General features: G+C 49.1%; 1 protein-coding gene across 6 annotated transcripts in view; it reads right to left on the reverse strand.

The window, feature by feature from the left end:
* Positions 1-25,130, reverse strand: part of LOC143429099 (cell adhesion molecule Dscam2) — a 132,325-nt gene extending 107,195 nt beyond the window's left edge. For 2 of the 6 annotated variants that reach the window (XM_076904519.1, XM_076904510.1), the window contains exon 1: positions 18,710-19,188. The gene's annotated coding sequence lies outside the window, so the exon portion shown is untranslated. Of the gene's footprint in view, positions 1-14,417; positions 14,436-18,709; positions 19,189-24,547 lie in introns of those variants that run through there. The other 4 variants (XM_076904514.1, XM_076904512.1, XM_076904511.1 and 1 more) reach the window with 4 other exon arrangements.
* Positions 25,131-25,394: the final 264 nt, after the last annotated feature.

Here is a 25,394-nt window from a genome sequence, read left to right on the forward strand (position 1 = left end):
GTCGTAAATCTCCTGACCTTCCACAACCCTCGAAATCACCCAAACAGACTGTGACCACATGGACAGCTCCAACAGATTCGACAGACCTGCACTTACCTTTACCTCTTGTTTCTATACCTACCCGCATGTTTTTTAGCATTTTTCCGCCTTTTCCCACTCCTTACTTTTCCTTTACCTCGACACACCCTCACACCAAGGACCTCACCAATCACTGATCCACAACTTCCATTTCCACCAGCCCAACCACCCCCGACGACTCTATATAACCAGACAGATCTTCGCCCTCAGTTAGTTCTACAAAATCATTCATTCCACGACGCATCAGCACACACATCAATTTTACCACGAGATACTTGTACATAGTTGTAATTTAGAAGTTAAATATACGTTACAAAAATTGAAACAGATAGTTGTTCTTAATTGGCGGCTATCGAGTACCCAGAAACACAAGTTTGACGGTACACTGATTCTATAGATCGGCGGTATCGGGATTTATTCGCGAATCGTCGATCCGGACACGTTCGAGTAGCGACGAAAGGTTTCCTTCGACGCAGACATAACCACGAACATTTAATTCACCATAAAACTTCACGTTCGCAAGTAAAGAAGTACGCATCGTTTCGCTTCTCGTTGACCCATAATCTTCAATCGCGACGCCGGAAGGAGGAGCGACTCGATACGGGGAAACGAATACAGGCACTTCAGCGGGAAACGAAATAACTGTACTTTTTGCCATTTCTTACGAGCTTCTCCACGCTGGCTGATTCAAAGAGCTGGAATTTGGAGCGTAAAATCGTTTGATTCGCTTCACGGCCCCGTCGCCACGTCTGCCTCTCATTCTAGTCTTACACTCGCTGATCCCGCCGCCAGAAACCACCCGCGACCAACCACCCTCGCTCACTCACCCTCTCTCTTTCTCTCTCTCTCTCTCACTCTCTCACTCCCGTGTAACCCTTCGTTTCAGCCAACCATCTAGCCGGTTTCACCCGCATTCGAACGTCATATGCAACCTCGCGTCCTTCCACCCTCGTTCAAATTCGTCTGTCCTCCACCGTTTCCGCCGTCTCCTATCTAATATCCTCTTTCAGTGTTTCCGCGGGGCAAAAATAATGAAAAATAAACGCGAGGAGTGGCCTCTAATTTTCAGGATTAAAGACAAGCCAGCTCGAATAACGATAAAAGCCTACACGGCTGTTGGAGAGCCGTTCTTTTCATTCGAGGGATTTAAACGCAATTAACAGCGACGCATTTTTCTTCTCTCTGAAGCTTCGTAATTTCCGGCTGGGTTAACGCTCGCGCTCTTTCCGGTTTTGTTTCGGTTTGCACGTCGCCAGCGTTCGACTCTCGCCCCAGACAGTGGCCGATATCGGAAAGAGACGCCTCCCCACGTCGAACGTTCGCAGGATTAAAGAAGTTTTCGCGAGAAACGGTGCATAAAGCCCGGAGATGGAAGACGGACTTGGACCCGGTCCGAAGATTGGGTCATCCAGCGAGTATATCTGCCCGGTCGGATCGAGTCGGGTAACATTGTTCTCGCGGCTACGGCGGAATTACCTTTATCCGACTGCCGATGAAACGGAACCGGGAAGCAATTCCCTCCGTTCACAATTAAGTTTACGAACAGGGAATGGACGTGCCATTTCCCCGTCGCGAAGAAACTGCCGATTGTGAAACGCGTGACCCATTACGAGGAACTGGGGACAAGGTCTCCGACTGGCCTGGCGGAAATCGAACGAGGCGATATCAAAAGAGCCAGCTGATTTACTAGCCTGCCGGAAGAAATTAAAAATCCCTGGTATCTTCGTCTTAAGTTCAGATCGAATGAGAAACCGCGTGGAAAAAGTTTTCAAAAAACTCTCAGCCTTTATCTCGCTGGCTATCCTCCGATGGAGATTCCGCATCAGACTGACGGGGCGGAAGTCTAGGTTTCATTCGCGAATGCCAGGCACGTGCGCGATGTAGGAAAATCAGTGTAACGCGCGAAAACGAGGATCCATGGTAGGAAGGTGTCGGACGCGGGACGTGATCGACGTAAAAGGCCAAGAGGGGCGCCGAGCGGAACGGAAAGAAGCGCGGTACCAGGATCCCGCCTCACGGTTGCGCCGAGCGGCGCATCGCGGCGGTGGAAGGCGACGTACGAACGTAATTGTGGCGCTAAAAGCAATTTCCCGGCGCGTAATCGTTTTAGCAAAGTGCTTTGCAATTTAGCGAGTCTTTATTAAAATAAAGTCATTCCCAAGCCGGTACTTTATGGCTGTCTACCTATCTCCTAATCGCTGGCCATCGACCAAGCGCTTTAACTGCACGCGTCGATTTATCGATCATCGGGTATCCCGGATCCATTAGGCGAGCCGACTATGCGGTTACGTATAGGCGCTTTCTCCCTTTCGTCGAATTCCACGAATTGAATCATCTTGCTTAGGGCGACCATAGAGCGTGGGTGGTTGGTCCTCAGTCAGCTCGTACGATTGAGACCAGCTCGTAATTAGAAAAGCTCCGGCGAATAACGCGCGTGACCGCGTTCGCGTCAACCGTGAACTATAATTTAATGTGCTCGCGTTATATTCAAAGTTCAACCAGTGACACACGAGTGGACAACCGAGCTGGTACCGTACGTGTAAGTATGTACGCTGGAGGGTGCACATCTCTCGTGTTAACCCCTGTTTATACAGAATTCATAACGAAGTACGAACAAAGGAGCCTCGTAACTGGACTTAATATATCATTCCTTCAATGGGCGAGTTCTAGTTCTCGTAACGGCGCGTTCGCGTGTAATAAATGCATCCAACAACAATCATTATTTACGCGAGCCTTTCGTTCAAGAGCTGCCCACTTTCTTTTCCACCCTTTGGACAGCGGCGAGAAGCTGAAATAAACGGATGAAGGGGATAAGAAATTTCTCGAACGAGAACGCGTTGCAAATGTTCATAAACGCTGCCGCGCGTCCAGGCGGACGATCTGCAAGTTTTTTTTAAAAGTTTGCACGACTACGTCCATTTGCCGCGAGCACGAAATTAGTACGCCTAGCCTCGGTAAAAAAGCAAGCAACGAGGGTAACGACAAGAAAGGTACAGAGACAGAGAGGACGAGAGAGAAAGAGGGAGAGGGACAGAGAGACACTATGGTGTTCTCCAGCGACAGTTTCATTCCATCGTTGTCAACGTCAAGAGCATTCTTCTGGTTCGCAACTCTCCACCCCATACTCCTTATTTGCGGACCTCCTCCACGGAGCGCCTCCTCTCTTCCAACCTTCATTCATCCGTGTCTCGCTCTCACACCCGACACCTTTTTTCTACCAGCTATTTCATCACCTTGGGTCTCGCTTACAACGGACCGACGATACTTTCTCGCTACGTTCTTGTCCCTGCACGAACTACCAAGGATCTTGTCCTCGACTCCCGTTCCTACCCCTCTCGACGACTTCATCGAGCTGAATTAATCGTCTCGCGAAAAATGTCCGTTTAGGAACAAAATTTTCTCATCTCCCAAGGCTGCGCCCATAAAAAAAATGTATCAGCAGGAGTTTACTTTGAGAATGAATTTGAGAATCGTCACACCATGAACAGTGGAACAATGAGCGTAGACAAAAATTTATTCCTGTAGCTGTCATTAAAAGACCAGTGACATGAATAGCCCGAAACTCTTGCACAATACTTTATGAATGAGTAATTAATTACTCCCCCTCTTAAATTTCCAGCAAATGTTCCATTTCGAAGCGAGAAACAAAAAAAAAAAAAGAAGGAAGGAAACCGAAATGTAAAATTCGACTGTCCTCGCAATAATAAAGTCCAATTAAGAGCAATTAATTGCCATGCCGTTAGCACGGAACAGCTTGGACAGGATCCAAGAGCAATACGCGTACGCGTTGAATAATGCACGGCCGTAAGTCGCGAGCTTCATTATTTGCCGAGAAGATGAGCGCGTGCGAGGCGTAACATCGCGCATTGAATTACAGACGGGCAGGAAAAGCGCGGTGCCGCGAGGAACGAAGCCGAGTGCTTTGAAAAAAATAACCAGTCGTACGTTCCACCTTCGCAACAGGAATTGAAGGCACCGCGCGTCGAACGACTTAACGCAAAGTTTCAGGACCACCTGCTGGTACCGCGTTCCCTGGGAACAACGCGACGCCATCGTTACCTCCAAGACCCTGCGAACCCCTACGGCGCTTCGTGATCCCCGTCAGAGAAATTTCCGCGGTCTCGGCTGCGCTATAAATCTTGTAACGTTGCCGCGAACGAACTGATATTAATTAACGTGAAAGCCGGAGGAGAAAATGTTCTCGCGTGTCGCGTATCAAATACACATCGTCTGTAATTACGTTCCGCGAGACTTCACCCCCTCAACCCCTTGGAAGTTTCCGTGAAATTAATCGCGTAACAGGTCGTCGCGCTGCTCGATCGCGGCCAATTAATAAACGAATTAAACGGAGCCGGAAGTCATCGAGGTAAGTGATCCGTGCTCACGATCCTCGAATGGAAAGAAAACGACGGTGACGAGGATCGTTCGTCTGATATATTCCATACACGCGATGCGGTTCGCGTTTGCGCGGGAAATAACGTCCATTTCGTTGGAATATCGAAACGCGACTCAAGGAAAATCGGAATCGTCGATGCACCGTTCGAGGTATCGCCACGTGATACGATTCACCGCACGAAGATACCGCATTCTTCGCCGTGAAAAATTCCCATTATCCATCGGAGAATTTTCATTCCCTCGAATACTCTCGCGTTATTTCTATTTCCGCCAACTCCACTTGTTCCTTCCGCCTTCTTTTTTTCCCCTCCTCCCACTCATACCGCCATCGTCTCGTCCAATAGAGTCGGACCGATTCGACCGCGTTTTCTGACCGAGCGAAATAATATATCGGCAGCCAGGCGGTCGTGTACCCGGAGATCCAGACATTTTCCACCGGGGCTCTTCTCTGCGAGCTGTTATTTATCGTGAATTGAAATTCGAAGACCGCGACGGGCCGTGGAATTTCATTAAAATTATTACTTAGATATTGGAACGCGGCTAGAGCGCGCGCGTGAAGGCTCGTTTGCGGGACGTGAATTGACTTCGGCGAGTCTACGTCGTGGCATGTCCCTACGCGTGGAATGTATATACCTGCCGTGTATAGCGACCAGTGCTTTGTGACCACGTCCCTACACAGCATTGCCCTCGCGCAGAGCCTCGTTGTCTAGTTTTGAAACCGTTAAATCGATACGGAGACACTTTCTTTGCGCGGTCCAATGTCGTCGTCCATTTTGGTACCGCGCTACCATACGTAGCACAGGAGACACACTTTCCATTCACGCGCGAGTTCACGACGATCCGTACCTAGTTCTGCAAATTCGTTGCGGTTCTAATCAAGTTCTATAATTATCGCAGAATGGCCGTATTCTAATTCTCCGGATCTGGGATAGCGTTAATCGAGTTCTGGAAACTCGACAAGACGCTCGTCGCCTTTTCGAAAGTCAGGATGGTCTGAATCAGGTTCTACGAAACCCGGCTGATGCTAATTACATTTTCCAAATTTCGAACGGATCCGATTGACTTGTGCAAGCTCAAAGTGATCAATGTTATGTTATATCGGGTACAGAGTACCCTATTTCGGAGCTATCACGGGTTCGATACGATTTATACCCTATCCCACGAGTCCAGCGTTGCGCATAACGAATCCCGTAAGTCTGATGACGTTTGTATTGGATTATAGAGATCCTCGGATATCTGTATCAGGTTCTGTTAATCTGGGAACGACTGCGACTAGTTCCACGAGTCTTAGACCCGTTCGTGTCAATGTTCCGTGTCTGTACGAGTCTCTAAAACATCCCATAAATTCAAGAGGCATCCATTTTTCACATTACGATCCCGAAACGATCGAATCGAATAATGGAATTAGTGGGGAGTCTCGTAGATTTGACGCGCGAAGAACAGAGCCAGAGATGAGAAATGTTCGGTTTACGGGGCTGAATAAATATATTTTTACAACGAGCAAGATCACTGGTCGAATGGAGGCGGCAGTAATCCGAGCCTGCGGCCATTCACGGGGAATCCGCACCGTTTCACTTTATCGCTCCGTTGTCAGGCTATCCTGGAAATACGGAAACGTCAGGGTACCCTCGGGGATTTCTTCGCAGAAGTCAGGCCCGCGCCGTGGAACGAAAATATAAACTCGAAGCTGATAGAGAAAAAGGAGGCCGTTGGACGAAATTCCCCGGAAAATTTCGTGGAAATTGCGCGCGTCCACCAGCCGCGTCAGAGATATCCGCACGGCTTTTATCGGGCCGCCTTTACAGACCATAAATTCAAGCCTCTCGTACGCCGTTTAAATTCCCGAAACTGGCAGAAAACGTTTTTTCCATTGGCCGTTGCTTGGAAATTTCGTTTCTCTCTCCTCCTCCGTCCCTTCTTCCTTTCCCTTCGCCTGGTCACCCCCCACCGCAACGTACAACGGCTAATAGAAGAGCACGGAATCTCGCCGCGAGTTTTAAACTCGCCTTTGTACCGACCAGTATTTACGCGTAATTGGTGCTTGATGCGCGGTTAAATTTCGCGATGTACACGCGATAAACGTTCCACGAGGTAACGAGTTTTTCTCTAATCCACCGGCTGAGCGTTTTGCATTTTAACGACGACGAGGGAAAAGTAATAGCGGCGAGAGAGGAGGGAAGAGGGTGGAAGGAACGGGAGAATAGAAAGTTAATATATCAAAGCGTACACTGTTAACGAATAGAGGTACTGGCTGGTACTTTGCGGTGAGATATTAGCGGCGGAAAAAAATTTCGAACAGAAGTAAATCACCGTAGGGGAAAGGGAACGAAGTTTTCCACGGTAACTTCCCGCGAATGACATTCTCTATTTAACGTCCGTAAACAGTTCCCGACGCGGAACAGAGCACCGGGCTCCGGCGAACTTTACACTTACCACGGAATATCCGTTTTTCAAAGCTGTACGCGTCTAAATAATAAACTTTATGCGAGTTGACTACCCCGTATGAAATATAATATCGAAGGACAGGTCGCGCGTGCTTCGGCCACGTTCACCGTCGAACCAGCTGGAGACTCTCTGCTGGATGGTGATATAAAAGCCGGAAGTTGATAAAGAAACCCAGCGGGATAAGCGGGGAATTTGCCAGCGTATTTGTCGCCAGTGTTTTATCGATGAAAAGTACGAAAATTTCGATCGTCTGAGACGGGGTAACTTTTTTTCCAGCGCGAAGAACCGACAGCAGTTGTAAACGTTGGGACAAGTACGCATGCAGCTAATTCATCGCTCAACTTTCGAAGGTGTCTGCTGGTTGCAGTAACAATGTCTCGAGCGTAATACAGAAGCAGAAGGAATATTAACTCGTCTCGACTTGCCGTCGCGCGAAAATATTTATGCTCGTTTATTCGCGCCGTTAGAATTTCCAGGCGAAAGTTTGAAATCGCTTCCGTCGAGCTGCTCGCGTGGATATAATCAACCACCGGGAACGAATTGGTACGCGACGCGAGCGCATGGGGGTTACGCTCTGGTCGGTGGTTGCGGAAGAAGAAAAATCCAAGCGCCGTTCCGTTTCTCGGAGTGAACGCTGTGATTAAATCAGAGCCAGGTAACTAGCTTCCGCGCTGATCAAACGTGAAACGTAAACGCTAAGAAACTCTTCGTACACGCTCGGAGGAAGTCGTAAAAGCGAACGAAACTTCGAGAAGTGTTTATAGTTTGGGAGCAGGAAATGAAGCTTTGTGCAGCTAGCAGAGACGGGGGTGAGCTCATCGCTAAAGTAAGTTGGCGTTACGCGTCGCGTGATTCTCGAGGTGTGCCTATGCGCTGCGAGAGCCGAAGTGAAACAGCGACGTAGGAAAATTTCGAGGATGTGGGCTACGCGGAACAGGTTGTCGTCGCGAGACGTTCAACCAGCGGCGAAATTTCGTCGGTGGCGAGCGTCTACTGTAGAGGATAATAGGGGCGGACAAAGTATCTATGTCCCGTCGTGGCGGATACGAGCTGGTAACGGTCCAAGGTTAAATTTTTCAAACCAGTCGAGATTATTCGATGGCTGCAAGTGGTCGCCTCTCGCAAGAGCGTGTACCATGCGAGTATGTGCTCGAGAATGGTCCACTCTAGTAGGGGTTGAAAAGCGCAGCTACAGCCGAGATGCAATCTCGCGTTGAATCCGCAGACGAAGGGGGCAGGGAGGAAAGAAAAACGAGGCACGCTGGATAAAAATATATCGTCAGGGATGAAATATATTGGGCCACGTTCTGACGTCCTGCAATCAACTACGAGCGGACGGTCTATAAACAATCCGTCTCTATCGATGGTAGTCGAGTTTCGAGAGAGTAATTTCCCCTGGAACGAACATGAGAGGACATGACGTTCGAATGAGAAGTCTACATTCTTAAATGATCGAATAGTTTAAATAATCGTCGGTTATATAGTACGAGACGCCTCATACGGTGATGCTGTAAAAAAGGGAATTTTTCACGCCAAGTCGCGCAAGAGTATGCGAGGATCTATTGTCGCGGAAGTCCTGTACGCGATACCTGGTGAAACAGCGAGAATGCAATAACGTCGGTACGCTAATGTTCGCGGAAATAATGTATCGCTACTGGTAGTATAAATTTCGCCCACTAGCCTGGTCGATACAGCGTAAATATGCGTTAAGGGGGAAACTGAATGGCGGTACAGAAAGGGTATGGCTCGCGTCCATGTATGTTCGTCCGTATCAATGGCCAGATTTAATGTGTGGAAGCGAGCCGGCTACGAGTGTGCGAACGCGCAGGCAAGTCAGCGGGAAGACTAGAGGGTGTGCAGGGTGTAGAGGGGTGTGCGTGGTGTAATGGCCTGCTACCGAGGGTGCATTAAGGCGGTTTATGTACGCGAAGAGGTATGAGGTCTTTTAACCCGACTCAAACGCTGGTTTCATTGAAACCGTAGTAGTATATTCCGGGTGTAGGGTTACGTCCAATAATCAATTTGGATGGTTCATTAAAACGCCGTGAAAGTCGAACGGGCGATTTTCGATTATAGATTTCCCGTCGTATTAATTTCCCGCGAGGAGTATAACCTCGTTCCGCCGAAAAACTGGCAGTACTTTAGGCTATCCAGGCGAATCGGTGATAAAAATTGCCGTGGGAATCCGATGGACACTGAGATTCGAGAATTTCGCGATAATTCGGATTCGGTTGCATCGATTTTTACGTCTCGCGTTCACCCGGCTGGATTCGGTTTCATTGCGCGATGCAATTAAGAACCGAACGAAATACACGATTTCAAAGGTATTCCATGTCAAAGCTACTTTGTCCGTCGGCTGGTCATTATCGTCGCGCGTGTACGGATTAATAACGATACCGGTTACGAAACAGCCCTCCCGTCGTCGGCCTCGAAATGGCGGATCGTTACGCGCGCGTTTCAAATCTGGACGCGATGAAAGCCGACGGGCGGGCATCGAGTCGTTGAATTGGACGTAAAAACGGGTTCCGTGTACGGCTCGATTCTCAGAGGGGGGAAGAAAAAGTAACGCGGCAAAAGACGCGCGGGGCTCCTTTCTATTAAATCGTTACGACGCTTTTGTTGCGCCCGCACAATGGACAAAACACAGATAAAAGAAAACGAATGGACAGCCGGTGTCATTTGCAGGGAACGATGATGCACTCCCACGGTAGGTGCATTAAGGTGGTTTATGCACGCGAAGAGGATCATCCACTTTTAGGTCTCGGCGTCGACGTCTCTCTGGAACCGCGGCGGGATTATGAAGGTAGTAAAACGTTTAAATCGATAACCGGCCGTGAGTCGTTTTATCCGCGGCGGTAGGCCCCTGTCTTACGTTGGGCTGACGGAAAATTGTTTCCCGTTCTACCCCCGCGCTAAAAGATAAATGGATGTTTCGACACGGCGTTTGAATATTGCATGAAACGTCTACAAACGAGCGTCGATACGTTTTTGGCGCGGGCACGGCCGTGGCAAAGAACGAAACGTCAAAAACGAAATGAGTTATTTACCGCTCTTTTTGTTCGCCATTCACGTAACGCGATAAATCACATTTCGAAAATGCTATCGTTGGCAGGATTTTACGACGAACAGAATTTATTATCGTACCCTGGTAAACGATTCGCCGCGAACGAAATGATAAGATCGTCAACGCGATTCGTCCATAAATTATAATTGTTACAAAAAAAAAAAAAAAAAGAAGAAACGCAAATGAGCGGAACAAATAAACCGAGACCGCTACCCTCGATATGCATTTCGGGTATATAGAGCGTCGAAAGCGACGAAGGTCCACGGAGGCAAACGAATAATCCCCTTAAAAAGCTGAAAAGTTATGCACGGGCGCGATTTACGCGCGCGTAAAGCCTCATCCTCGACTCGTAATCGCCTTTTCGAACGACACCCGATAAATGCATAAGCGCGATACACATTTCCGCGGATTAACCCGACGCCTGGCCGTGGTAGCCGTGCCGCGTATCTTCCCTTCGACAACCCTCGAACAACGCGTCCTCTCCGCGTACTCGCTCGGCCAGAGAAACGATGAATTTATTAAGCGTTACATCAGAGCAGCGCGTACGTTCGACGATTCATCTTCGCTCGATTCAATGTACTACACGCCTCTCGGCTCTCGAGAACGACTACCAATCATAATTCGAGCCGGTTCCGCGGGATATCGAGCGCTCGCCCCTGTAGGGAGCGCTCGCTAGAATTTTTCCGGAAAGGCGGATTCCCCCGGACAGATCGGAGCTTATTCTAATTTATATTGGCACGAATTAAAGGATTACGTTATAACCGGGAGTGAATTATGGCCGGCGTTATACCCGTTCCGATATATCGATCCGGCGGCGTCGGCCAAAACCTGCGCTCGATACGTTTCACCGGTGGAACACTTTTAACCGCGTCTACGAAGCGTGCGATGCGAACGATTACACACACGGGCAGGTGCGAGCAGCCTCTATACTTTGCTCGAATTAAACGCGAGGCACGAGGATGCGCTTGCCTGTTCCATCGGAGCTTTATTTGCGGTGCGTACGTCGGGCAAATTGAAAACAAATTAAATTCCTGAACCTGATTGTACGCCGCGCTTCTATACAATTAATGTAAAGCTGCCTTGTAATCCAGTTGGGTAGGGGGGATTGCAGGAGGGGAACGAGGGGGACGGTAGCCAACGTAAATACTGAATCCAGTCACTTTGAAAAATCCCGGGCGCAGTTTCGTTGCTCGCGATCGAAGGGAGAGGGCGAACCCGACAAAGGTCGATCCGTTCCCATTATTTCGTTTCTCCATCGAAAGGATATGCCGTAGGAATTGCAGATTCGTTCGCTTTCATCTCAATTGCAAATGGCCCATCGCGGCGGTTACATCGTGGATTAAGGCTCGCCTGTTGTCGTCGTCGGTGTTTCCCCGGCGTTTTTATAAAAACAGCGAAGAGATGGAGCTCGGACCGTTCGATGCTGCCGACCAAGCGAAATCGTTCTCCAAACAATATCTAAATATCGTTCCTCTCGCGATTCCTCGCACGTATTTAGAAAGCTGGGCGTTCCTCTCGTTTCTGCCAGTCGCCGGTTCTCTCGATTACGAGATCGAAAGCTCGTCGTGGAAACGAACTGACCCGACAGACAGTTCGACTTGGAAGAAACGACCTCGAGTAGTTCTCGATTTCAAAGCCAGTTACCAGCGCCCAGCCGGCAAACGGCAGGAATTTTCGCCACCTCGAAGACGCGTCCCATTGAAAACCGTCCGGTTTCGAACAATAGCCATCCAACTGCGAGAAAACCGGTATTGTCCCCCGTAAACGTTGTATTCCACGGAGGTGTCGCGAAAAGAACGGAGACAATGTACACGGTGCGACGACATGCATCTCGTCTTTGATGAGAAACACCGCGCGTCCGTCTGTACCACGAATCGAACCGTTTCAGAGCGATTTCGATGCGACTTTTTGACCAAGAAAATTATTAACACGAGCTACGTGTACGTCCTCGCGACGTGGGTACAGGTAACGCAATTTGGCGCCGACGAACAGATACATGTCGCAGAAGAGTTGAAGTCGGCAATTGTAGAACGCGGAACGCGACAATTCCCCGTCTGATTAGCAAAGTTAAACTGCTTCCGTGCCGGATAATGTTTAGACCGGTGGCTAGATTCAGAAACTCGCCGAGTTGACACCGTTCGCTCAAACTCCGCCGAAACTGCGGATGTACCCAGCGAAATGACCATAGTCGTCTCGCCTATTAAACGTCGAAAAAAAAGAAGAGAAAAAATAGAAACGAGAGAAAGAGACGGAGAAAGAGAGAAGCGTGGACGATGAGCACGGCAAACAGCCAGATCGTCCAACCAGCCGCTCGTTTTTCGCTCGAGAGCCCGCGAGTGTGTGCCTTCCGCGCGTCGTCCACACGTACGCCCGCTTGTGCAGACGCGCGCGCGCGCACACACCACCCCGATCTTCTCCAATTAAATTCTATTGGAATTCGCGCAAATGCCAATACCGGCCGGGCGGGAGCATTCATTGTGTTGAGATAATGAGGGGCTGAGCGCGAGGAAAGCTTAACGGATAGAATACGATATACCGGGGGAACTATGCCGCGCTAACCGGGCCTCCTCTACGCGCTATAGCCAGCAAGCCGATAATGCTATATCGCGATGCCTACTATAGAGGGCAGGGACCGTAGAACGTCGTCTACTCCGAGTTTATTATGCTGCATTATGCCGCGGTATGCTATATTAGAGACACGGTATGTCGTTCTAAGGACACCCCCCCGTGCTACGAGACACCGGCACGTTACGCTAACCCCGGGACGCCTACACGGTTACGATATAGCGGTTTAATTGCGAGCGTATCGCGTGCACGTGTTGTACAGCCTGATGATGGAAACTTCGTACATTCTCATGGCTTTCCGATATTGTTTACCCCGGGGTATCGGTTCGTAATATTCAGCCCCGTCTCTGGTTACGTACTAGGGATTGATTCGCGTTTTACAAGGCGTCCCTTTGACGTCGACGCGTAAGAGCGCGATCATTTAAAGGGGTAAATGTACCCTTTGGTTCTTCGTTAGTAGTCCGTGGAATCCGTGAATGAGTCTCTTTGAATGGGATAATTATGCTGTTTTGAAAATCAAACTACCGAGCATCCACCGCGCCGTGAGTTTCGAAACAATTTGCGACGATATTATGGATGATTCTCGAGAGGACGTGTTTTCGCGTGATTAAACGAAGATTGGTACAAAAGAGTCGTTTATCGTCGATAAAGACTCGACAGATTTTCAGGGAGAATCGACGCGCAAACAGACGACGCGATGATATCGTTCGTCTGGAAGGCTTCCGTCCAACCGAGTTCTGCCCTCTGCAGCTACCCTCGAAGCGGTTCCGAGCCGGTCGATGTCTCACGAATTAGTTTTGAATGCATTTAACAGAGGAGCAGCAAAGCCGTTGTTCCCGGCCAATCTACCGACTCGCGAACTGTGAACCGCTATCTCTGTTTTTCGACTTCCAAGGCGTTTCGACAATAACGCAAATTACAAAACTCCGGACCGAGGGCCGTTACCAACTTTTACCGTATCTTCGCGAATAACTTGGTTAATTCCGCGTCGAGCGAAGGTTATACTCGTCGAGTGGCGAGGAACGCGAACTTGTGTTTCAGTGGCTGTTCCCTCCGCCTCTGCCTCCGTCACCCCTTTCACCCTCGTTCGGACCCGTTCCTTAGATAAGGCGAAATTTCATCGCGATTTTCAGAAGCACTCCTGACAGTGGTCGTCGCTCGGCTATGCTATCTTCTCGTCCGATTCTCGAAGACGTTCTCGATTCATCGCGTTCGATAGATACCCTGGCATAAAGTACCGATGTAGCTACGACCGGGAGCGACGAAAAGTTCAATTCCAGTTTCGTCGTCCTCCCACGCGTCTGCCGAGGAAATGAAAGTATTTACTAATTTCAGCGATATCCATCTGTCTGATGAAATTCCCTATTCAAATTATCCAGGCTTCCAACTGGGGCCCAACGCGAGCAACGCCCTTGTTTTTGCTCCCCGTGAATGCAAATTTCGAGGAAAGTTAAGTCGAGCGTGCCGTTCGCTTGTCGCGCACAATCGAGGCGACGAATCTCTTTAATTAAATACGCGCCGCGACAACGGCCACTGATTTTATCAAGCCGTAAGAGTGGCTGCACGAAGAGCCAGAAGCTGTCATCCGTGTTTACCAAGCAACCGTGACGTCGTCTCTGCTAACAGAGTGGCAACTTTTCAGCGTGTCTCAGCGTCTTCTCGAAGCCAGTCGGCAAAATAAACCGGCCGTTCGATTGCACGCATGTGCAGCGGGAACAGCCACCGCTTGTTTTGCAGGCTTACTTTCGAGATGGGCCGAGCAACTTTCCAGACTAAAGAACGAGTGTACTCGGAAACGGCAGACACAGACGGGGAGGAGGAAGGGAAGTGAGCAATGGCAAATGGCATAAGTTGGCCCGAGTAAACTCACCTGCTATTCTCCAAGGCTGGAAAATACGTGCGCGTCCGGGAGGAACTGAAAAGGGTCGAACGGGGTGGAGGGACTGGTTGCTCGAGGAGGACCACGAGAACGGAAAATAGCTTGTGTGCTCGAAAGTGCACGCGCGTATATATGTGCATAGAGGTATATGGACATATATATTCGTACCGAGACGAATGTAAATTTCAAGGGCCGAGCAGGAATTGAGCAGTGTCCACTCTCCGCGCCACGGCCCCACGGAGAACTTTTGTCGAGCGTACCGCGTAATGCCCTTTAACTCTTCGAATCCGCCGCCACCGACTGGCTACGGGCACCGCTTTCCCCAGGGGACTCGCCACTTCTCGAGCGTCGCGTCGGTGCACGGTAACGCGCGCGCCTCAGCTGCAAATGGTCACGGACAGCTACGAGGAAACGGGGGCGCCGAGAGTTTCGGGGCTGCCACCGATTTACCACGGTCAGACGTTCACCGTTCACCCTCTTTCCCTTCGCGTGTTTATTTTACGAGTTCGCGCAACTTCCACCCGTTTAACAGCCCAGATAAGAGTTCATGACGGAGATAGAGGGATTAGGAGGGCAGCTAGACGGGACTAAACCTTTGGACCACCTCCGCCGGGGAGACTTCACCAGATCGGACAGTGCCACTCGTAATCAACGAATATCGCTTTAATCACACAGCCGCGCGAATCAAGACGCCACTTTCGACCGCCAGCCCTTAAATCATCCTGGCAATGGGTGGAATGTTTCTGCTCGAATAGTTGGAGTTTAAAGGTGAACGCTCGAGGGGGAACCGCGTCGAATATTGATATGTATAGAGCGGGCTAATGAAGACTAATATCTTGAACAATTCTATTAATCCATTTTATATACGAACTGTGCGTACAGGTTGAATAATTAACTCGTAGTCTTGTAATATTTACGCCCCACTAAATCGAATCCGTGTTAAATCAACAGCGTCGAACATTTCTTAGAGCGAATCGTTCGATATCGTGCAGATTGAGACGATAAATACGAGTACGCGTGCTCGCGCAGCATGATCGTCGCTCGGGGAAAGGAACGGGGAAAGCGATTAAGGAACGCGATCTCAGACGAGCGTACATAATTTAGATTCATTCATCGTGCGTCGAGGAGTGATTTGCGCGTCAGTCTCGCGATTGATATGAAACTCGAGGGAGTGGGAGGCTATTTATTTGGATCTTTGCCTCGGTATCGACGGGTTCGTTACCGTACCGTGCATGTATAAACTATCACGCGCGCCGGAGTTCATTCGACGCGAGTAATAAGAAGTGACGTGTAATTTCGCTCGACCTACATTTTACTAGCGATTCACTTGACGCACGACGTTTTAAGAGCGTCTCGCCCCTCGAATGTAACATTGATCGTCCCACCATCGAAAGCTTTTATTCGCGTCTGTCGCATCGCACTCTCCTTTCCCACTTTTTTTTCTCCCTTCCCTCTCTGTCCCTATTTTCCCCGCACGAGGCGATGCCCCGTGTCGCGTTCAACCGCGCCGCCAGGAACGAGAACAAAATTAATAAATCCATCATTCGACTCGAAGCACCCGCTGTTTGATGTCGCAATCAGAGAATTAATTAATCCGTCGTCCCCTGTAATTACGTTCCCGCGATCGCTGCGACAGCCACAGGCGAGGGTTTCCGGACGACCGCCGATCGATCGATAAAAGTTACAGAAATAATGGGTCAACGCCGGTTGATCGATGAATATTAACGGGCCAGGAATGGCGTACACCGGCCGGTTGTAACGCTTTCATCGTCCGCAAATATTACCCCTATCCCGAATGGTATGTTGGGCTTGTACGGGTAGCACGCCGATCACGAGGTGTCGATGACGGTCGTTCGAATGAGGCACCGATATTACGTTCACGCGAACGTAACATCGTGCCTGGGAATCGTGCGTTCCCCACCAGCGACGGTGAAATATGCTTGGGGGTGAAATTGAGCGGAAATAAATAAGTGGGGCTGCAAGGGCTGGGGATGGGCGTTGATTTAAAACTGTAGGTAGAGCGGTAGGTTGTTCGCATTTCTTATAAGTCGGCTACGGATAAGAGTGGCTGCTGGAAATTCTTTTCTCGCGCGACTCACCGCGGGCTCCGTTCGCCACCCCTTTCTTCCTTCGTTTCCCCGTTTAACTGCATTTACCAATGAGAGACCGCCGCGACGGCGCGATTAAATGAAAATTGCCCACGCTTGTCTACGAGGATCAGCCGGAATAGAATTAGGTGTCCGTCGCGCCGTTCCAGGATTTACGCGTTTTCAATTAAGAACACTTAGCCAGACGACTGTCCGTGAAACGTGACGCGGAATTATCTCGGAAGGAAAACGCTTGTTGAGAGGAAACTAATTTAAGGAAACCCCGCGAAAGCTCTCTCTCTCCCTCTCTCTCTCTCTCTCTCTCTCTCTCTCTCTCTCTCTGGGGTCTCCATTATATCGAAATATACTATAAATTCACCGTGCACGGGACGTTCGAAACTTGCACGTTCATTGTTTTAAAACCGGTCGCCACTGGCACGTCCCCTCCGTAAAGCCCCGATGGCTTTTAAGGGAGGAACTTACGACGAGATACGAACTGTCCCGCGAGAGCCATACTTAGGACACGCTCATTAATCGAATTATGAATTTTCTACGCGCAACTATTCGCGTATGGTTAATGCACGAGAACCCTTTACGTTCGTTTGCATAATTGCACGCTCGCAGAACGCGAGCAAACGATCGCAGCTGATAATTCAAGCATATTCGAGCATGCTGCGCGTACTAAAAACGACGAAATCTACGTACACCAGAATAGCCGACGATTTTATCTTAACGCACGAACTGCTTTACAAGCGTCGTTCTCGGAGTAATGTAACAAACTGCTTCTCGAAGTCACGATTTATTGATGCTAACTTCGTCGCGTTAAAACGATTGAAACGAAACCACCTACCAACTCTGCATACTTCGATCCGAGAGCTCAATTTTCATTTCACGATCGTGCACTCCGCCCGATATTGTTTCACGTCGACCCGCCTCGTTACTCGTCCGAAGACGAGCGAAAATTAAAATCCTCGAGGAGTGCGTTATTGGCTGCGCGACGTTGGTCGTTAGAACGCCTTTTGTGCGACTAAAGGGAACGGAATTTGAAAACATGTAAGGCACAGGGGGAATATTAAAAGTAATAACTTCCCTCGAAGAGGAACGCTCTCTGAAGGTACAACGTGGTTGGTTTTGAGGTCAAAGCGAGCGAAAGGGTAAGAGAGCGTACAGCCGTAAACAAAAACGCGGTATGGTAAAACGGTACGTGACAAAAAGCTCGAGCGGCTAATAAGAATCGCCTGGGAAACTGGCCCTATTGTTAGAGGAAAAAGCGAAACGGCGTGACGCGCTGGACTACTGACTCCGACGTTAATTAATCATCCGAGGACCGGCGAGTCACTCCGCTCTGATGAATTATCGCCACCTGAGGAACTAGCTTTCGCGATATATACCCCTTATATCTGTCCGCCAACGAGGATCCTCGCGCCCCTTTCAAGAAATCCGCCGTGCCGCCGAAAAGAAATGAAACGTGACAATGATACATCGCCGATACCAAGCTTAAGCGAACGAGAAACTGGCGATACTTCGCTCTTCGCATTTTTCAATGGTACGAGGACAAAATTAGAGTATCGTGCGCTGCGATACGCGCGGATGAAACGGCGTGTGTGAGAATCGTAAAATTAAAGGAGCGCTACCGCGATCGATCGACCACGATCGAGCAGACGATTTCGTTTAAACGCGAAAACGGCGTGTATCGCGAAGGAATCGCGACGCGGCAATTTCGTATTGTCGAACGCACCTGAACCGTGGCCCATATATGTACACGAGCCGCGAGTCGGTTATCACTAACGTTTACGTGGCGTTGATAACGCGCGCGGTTCATGCGCCAAACTCCACGAGGTGGAACCAAGATAAACGAGCGAAATTCCGACGGGTCGAATACATTTTGTCTCGCGCGTCATTAGTCAACGCTTTATCGAAAACGTTCCACCGGCTCGAGGCGGGATCGATCCAACGTCCCGAAAAAAAGTTCTGCATAATCCACTCGCTTGCGTCTTCATTAACGACGAAACGGAAGAACGAAAATAGAGAAGCGCGTTATAGAAAAAAAAAGGAAAAGAAAACGAAGAGGAACTGGAAACAGTGAACGAGACGAGGTGAGAACGATGGAAAGAAAAAAAAAAAATGAGTTCGATGGATCGTGGAGAACGATTAAAGTGTGGTTCACGCGATGGCGATAGAAACGTGTTCACGTACATTGTTGCCTCTGGACATCCCGGCGAACATGATAATGCTGGTGCAGCGTGTCACGTGCCAGATGGACGGCCGAACTTCCGGTTGTTCCTCTTTCGAAAAGAAAAGTCCACTTGGATCCTCCTCTCTTTTATTCGATGAAAAGAAAAAACGTCGGACAGAGACGGTGAACACCGAGCGCGAGCGATGTTGGAAAAGGGCGAGCGAAAATAAGAGGCGAAGAAAGAGAAAGAGAGGAGGAGAAAGAGAAAGAAACGCGCGAGGACAGACACGTCAGTTGCACGAGACTTTGGCAAACACCTTGGAGTAGGTCGCGAGTAGGTTGACACCTTCAGGGGAGAGGTCGCGCGCAGAACTGACACCTCACGCGCGCGGTCCAGCTACCCTCAGCATCCAGCAGCAGCAGCGGCAGCAGCAGCAGCAGCGGCAACGGTGGCGGTAACCGAGGGGGATGAAGCGGAGCACGCGCGAAATTCCGCCCCTGTACTGCGCCCACCCTCTCTCTATTTCTCCTCAACCTCCACCACCGGTTCCATACTCTGTCCCTGTTCGACCGCGCTTTTCCCTCGCTCTGCCGCGCGCGTACAGACCTGTTTTGTCCTGACTCCAGCCTCGCGCCATCGCTTCACCCAGAAAAGGATGTCAAGGGGTGAAACGAAAGGCGAACCGGCCGATAATTATCGGTTGGATAGCTGGTCGTCGCGTGGTTCTTTTTCCTCGATGAAAAACCGGATTCCCGACGAAAGAATCGGTTAATGTTGGAAAGCAATAAAACGCTTGCCAAACATTGTTACGCGTTTGGTTTAAACCTTGTCCCACGTTTCGTCCGTCCAGTTACAGACATGAATTTTTCCATCGTCGTATCGTCCGTCAAAAGTCAGAGGAGTTCGCGAGCGAGGAGAAGTTCCGACTAGTTCTCAGAGAGAAGACGTTTGAAACCCTTCCTCCTTGCCTACGGCCACGTTTCGTGTCCACTCAACGCGAAATTCTCCGATACTGTGACATTCTATTCTCCTAGAAAATCGTTTTACGATACTTGACGCGTGCTCGCTGAGAAAAAAAGAACGTCTCTTTACGACAGAACAAGGAGGAAGCGAGTCCGATGGAAAGGAAGCTTTGCTTAGTCGCATTATGGAAAATTTCACGTGCTCAGCCACGTAACAAAAGTTAATTTCTGCCGACCTTCGGCATCTGGCGAGCGTAAAGGGTATATATGGAAGCGAGTACGCGCGAAATTTCACCCTTGTGCACTCTCGAGCGCACCGGCAACCCCTTTACAGCCCTGCATCTCGTCCGCGCGACCCTCGCACCTCGCGCGGAGGGGTTGGAACTTTTCTTAATAATTACTGGCCAATGGAGGCCATATTGCGCTATCGCGATGCCCCGACGCGTTTAATATTCGAGAGTGTTGGCGGTGCCCGCGAGAACTTTTCGGCACACGTGACCGACACTCCACACGCTTGTTGTTGTTATTCTTAAAGAGCCGATGTTTAATGCACCACGCTGCCGCGATAAAAGGCGGCTTTTGTCCCGGATTCATTGTTTCGGGTGCGGATCGAGGGGATTTGTTTTAGTGCTCGCACAAAAGAGCGGTACGATTCGAATTTCAGGTTAACACGTCGAACCCGTTCGACAGACGTCGGCTGGCCGTGCGCGCATCGGTATCGGGGATGAAAGGCGCGAAATTTCACCGCTGTTTTAGTACACCTCGCGCGAAAACACGAAATGGTCACGATTAATACAACTCGAAACATTAAAAGCGTTCTTAGCGGCAGAGAGCGCGTACCGTGGCGCGGTGGTAAAGCGAGGCAGACAGAGAACTTTTAATACTTGCGGCGTTACAAAGCTTTATACGTATTACGGGCATCGCGCGTGAGACGCGCACGTTGTTACATTAGTTTCGCAAATCCGAATAAAACTTACAATGGTTCTCCATTTACATTTACGTGCATTATATGAAATAATTCACAGGAGAACAAAAGATACCAACATCCACGCTGTACACACACACACACGCGCGCGCGCGCGCGACCCTGGGTGTAACGTATAAGTATACAGGTACGACCTGTTAAGCTGTTTGCGTTTTATCTAAATCGATCTTAACAGCTCGGAAATCCCATGATGAATACGCTCGCTAATACTTCGAATGTGCTCACTTCATACGTATACCCGGCGATCGGGTTTTATTATCCCGTAGAATATTAATTGGCGAACGTAAAATCGAAATGAATTCGTGCACAGATTAATTTTGAGCAGCGCGCATGCCATCGGAATCAACGATAATTAGAGCAGAGCCGCGTTTACTTGCCTAGCGAATGTAGGACTTCCTGATATTGCAATTACAAATTTCGAAATGCCGGATTATTAAATGCAGCGTTTCGCGTGCGCGTGGAACGCGCGCGGCCACAGATACGGAATTATGGTGCGCGAGTATAACCGTGTATTTTTCGTATTTTAATGAAAACGCGGTGTGTGCCATTCGAACAAGACGGTTTGTATTTTAAAAACGAGCACGGTAGGATAGGACGATAACGAGGATTCGCGTTCAAACGTGGAAACAGGCCGACTTTATTATACCCGGTGCATTAAAAGCGTTACGGAAGATGGCATCGCGAAGGGCAATTCTTCCGGGCCGATCCGTAGGAAAAATCTGCCGGCAAAGAGGCTCGAGATTAAAATTCAACCGCGTCCAGATCTACTTCTGCCCGCGATAAAAGCGAAATCTCCAACAATTATCGTCGTGGAATTCTCTATCGTTTCCCGTTTACCTCTGAGCGAGGGCTTTCCATTGTCTGAAGAAGGCCGAATGGAAACAGAGAGGGAGGTAAAAAACCAAGGAGAGCGAAAGAGGGAGACGAGAGATGAGGAAGTCGTAAAACGAAGTCGTACGATTGAGACAGCTAAGCGTACGGGGTGGAAGAAACGCGGAAGGGTGGTAGCGTTGGTCGCCGGTAACCGAAAGAGACGATGAGTGGAACGGTTGCGAAGTCCCGTCGGTAGGTATACGGAGCCATGGGGACAAAGAGGAAAAGAAAGAGGGAGGGAAAACTGGGAGGGAGGTAGGGGGACGACAAAGGTATCAAAAACAGGAACGGAAGCACAGGTAAAAAAACTGGAGAACGACGAAGAAATGTCCTTTCACCGGCTGGGCGAGGCCGCAAGGTTCTATTTCACGATAATAACGAAACGTTATATCGTGTGGCATCGGGACAACCGGTTGACAAATAGAAATTCTCAGACTGCCAGGCTGCACTAATGACGCTTTCAGGTAAGTAGCGACGTAAATGCGATCGCTGGGACGGCAATTAATTATCAGACTGAAGCTGGAGCGGCGCTTCAGCGACCGGGTAACGTTGTTCCATGAAATTACTGAAAGTCGGTCGATTGTGGTCTCGCATCGCGAATATGTTTCAAATTAAATCCGATGCATATCCGAACTGCAGCTACGCGAGCCCATCGTTAAACGTGAGAGGTATCGTTAACGCGATCTCATCGATGGATCCGTTTCCCTGCAACCGTTTCGATTTGATCCACCTCCCCTGTAGAGACGGCTGCGTACGATTTTCGACGCAGTGCGTAACAGTCGATACGTGGAATTCGCGGGCGAGGCAGTTCATTACCGCGAACAGTTTTCCGGTCGGCGCTCTGTAGTACTTTTAAACGATTATTGCGCTGGCATAATCGCAAGTTTCTCTGGCAGCGCCGGATAGCATCTGGTAATTAGAAACTTGAGATCGCGATAGCTTACGTACCGCGTGGGAATTTCCGCTCAACTACCCGGTAGTAAGCTTGCATGAATATAAGTAAACAGACTAGTTGCTTCCCCCCTGCTCTGATTTAAGCAGACAAAGCCGCAATACGGCTTATTAAAATCGAATAACAATGCAGTCGGCCGCGGAGCTGATTTATTCGCCTCCTCCATTCTTGTCTTCGAAGGTAACCCGTTAAATATTCATAACGAAGTTACACTTGTACGACGGAGGGAGCCTCCAAGACGGATACCGTCCTCTCTTAAAGCCTTTTAAAAGCTCGCGGTTTACCTTTAGTCCCGTTTCGACAACCCGTTCGACTTTGACTTCCTTTATCCCGTCAAAGGTAGGGAAGATCGCAGGAATCTTCGTACGTACGATCTATCGGGAATACCACTTTGATTATCGATTATGTTTAGTCTCTGGCGACATTGCGCAGCTCGCCGTGGCCACGGTTACCGAGCTGTACAAGTCCTCGAGAGCACTTCTAGTTGCGCGACAGCACAACCCCCTCCGACCCTTTGAGACCTGCGTAGTCGAACCCTTGTCATACTCCAACGACAGTAATTCTCTAGTTAAATTTATGACAGTCGTAACAAATGTACGGGACGCAATTATTTGCATATTCTGTCAAGGGATGGACGCACAGGATCATGAATACCACGAAAATACATAGACGGTTTATATGGAGGCGAAGACGAGAGAAACAACCGTGAGCCTAACCCGTTGATCAAAACGAATCGCGTGTAGTCCGTGCCATTTCCTCCCTTCTGAAGAGGTATCTGGTCTGTCTCTAAAACGCGAGAAACGGAAGTTGTCGCTATTCTTTTCCGCTGCTACTGTCTGCGGAAATATTGTTTCAAACTTGCCAGGAAAGAATCGACTGGTCCGGGAAGGAGAGTTGAGAAGTTCCAAAGCGACGTTAAGCGATGCTATTGCACCTTTCCCGGTAAGAACTTTCGCGAATAGGATCGTCGAGTATACATACTAGCGATACAAGGTATGACGTCTTGGTACCATTCGTTGCAGGTTGCTATTTTGCGAAAAGTAGACAAAGAAGAGACGGCTGTGAACCACAAGGAAATGCTTACGCGGGAAGTTCGAGGAAAGCGGACGGGGCGACGAACGAACGGGGATGTAGAAGTTTATCTGAAACTGTGGGACGGTTGCCAGTTACGAACAGTTTCGCTATGCAAAACGATTCGTCCTGGCCAGAAGTTGTTATCGCTAATAGCTACTAGTTATCAGCGCCGTTCGATTCCTCAGGCTGCAGCCGCGACACATTCACGTGTAACGCGTCGTGTAATTTACATGCGCTGCTTGTTATGGCTGCGTGCATTTCAATGGACTCTAACGAGGACAATAAACGGAGAGGGTTATGCGAAAAGAATCTGCTAACAATTCGACGCTCCAGTTAACTCCCAGGAACGCCTTTAGAGAACTATCTTGCTCGTGGTTTATGGAAATTGTTGCGCACTCGAAGTTTCTAACGAGAAAAATTGAGAAACGCACGATTTCTGTTTATGGGCTAATTAGTTAAATTATTCCATACGAAAGGTGAACGTATCGATCGTGGAAAAGGGGTTAAGTTCTAGTGGGACTCGTAAGTGGTTTCACCAGAGGTAAAATGAAGCAATTGCTGGTGGAGGAGAGAGAGAGAGAGGCGAATTGAATTTAAGTACATACACAAGTAACCAATCAACCGTCTTGTTGCGAGCGCAGTTAGTATAGACTTCCGGTGCTCGGTCTGTGGCGTGCGGTCTGCGGCTTACGATATCGAACGAGCCGAACTATGGTGACATACCCATTCGATAGCGGGTCTGTTTTCGAGGGAAGAAAAACGGGCTCGATTAATTGTTTCCCATCTCGGTTATAATTGGTTCGCATTTTTCAAGCGCGTCGCATCAATTCCCCAGACAGATCGTACCGAAGACGGTCATTAACGAGAAAGGGAAACATTTTCGTAACTATTTAGAACGATCTCGTCGAGCTCCGCTGACAAAAGTTATCGTGTGCCTAGACGCGGAATAATTGCGATTTACGAAAAAAAGGGAAACACGAGAGTACGCCAAAGAAAATAAGAGGGACCTACGACGAAAGAAAAATCCTTTCTGTCGAGACAATAAAAAGCTTCGGATGCACGCGTACAGCGGAGCGAGTATTTTTATTCCGACAATAAAACTTGTCATTGATCCATAGGTCGATGTCTCGAGGATAGCAGATATTGGAAATGGCAAACGGAGACAGAACAGTCTGGCTGATTATCCGATTATCCGGTTCTCCGGAACATTTGCAATTTACGTCTGGAAGTACCATCGGTTCAACCCCTCCTTTGGGGTCGTTCCTTCTTCTCCCACATCCTTCGTTACCGCTCTATCTCTGTCCCATTCCATCCCTCCGCCCCTTCCTTTTCCGTTTTCATACGATATCACCTTTTCCCGTTTTCCGCGTTCTCTTTCCATCGTTCTCCCTCCGTTTCTCTTCGTTCCACTCACGTGGCTATACCTTTCGATGAGTCGTGAGAAATTTTGCGTTTCCATTCTCCAGATATTGCTGTCAGTAGCTTGATGAGATGATCGTCGCCTTGACACACGTCGGGAGCGGATTACGAAGGAAATTCGTTTTTAAAGCGCAGACGATATTGACGAGGGCGACAAATTCGATCAGGCACACGCGATTAATCGAAGATCCGTTTTACTAGAAATTATACGACACGCTCGCCTAAATCAATCTTCAAATAACAGATAGAACCCTATTTCTAATATATTGAGTCGACGTTTAGAAACAACAGTCGATATTTCTCTCTGCCCCAAAGACACAACAATATCCTTTCGGCAAAAAACAGGGGAAAACGAACCCGACCGCGAAACAATATCGGGACTCCCGTAGTCGAGTAACAATGGAATTGAACGGGGTCGTCGTTCAGAACCGGCAGTTTC

This window comes from Xylocopa sonorina, chromosome 11, assembly GCF_050948175.1.
Source record: "Xylocopa sonorina isolate GNS202 chromosome 11, iyXylSono1_principal, whole genome shotgun sequence".
Taxonomy (NCBI): domain Eukaryota; kingdom Metazoa; phylum Arthropoda; class Insecta; order Hymenoptera; family Apidae; genus Xylocopa; species Xylocopa sonorina.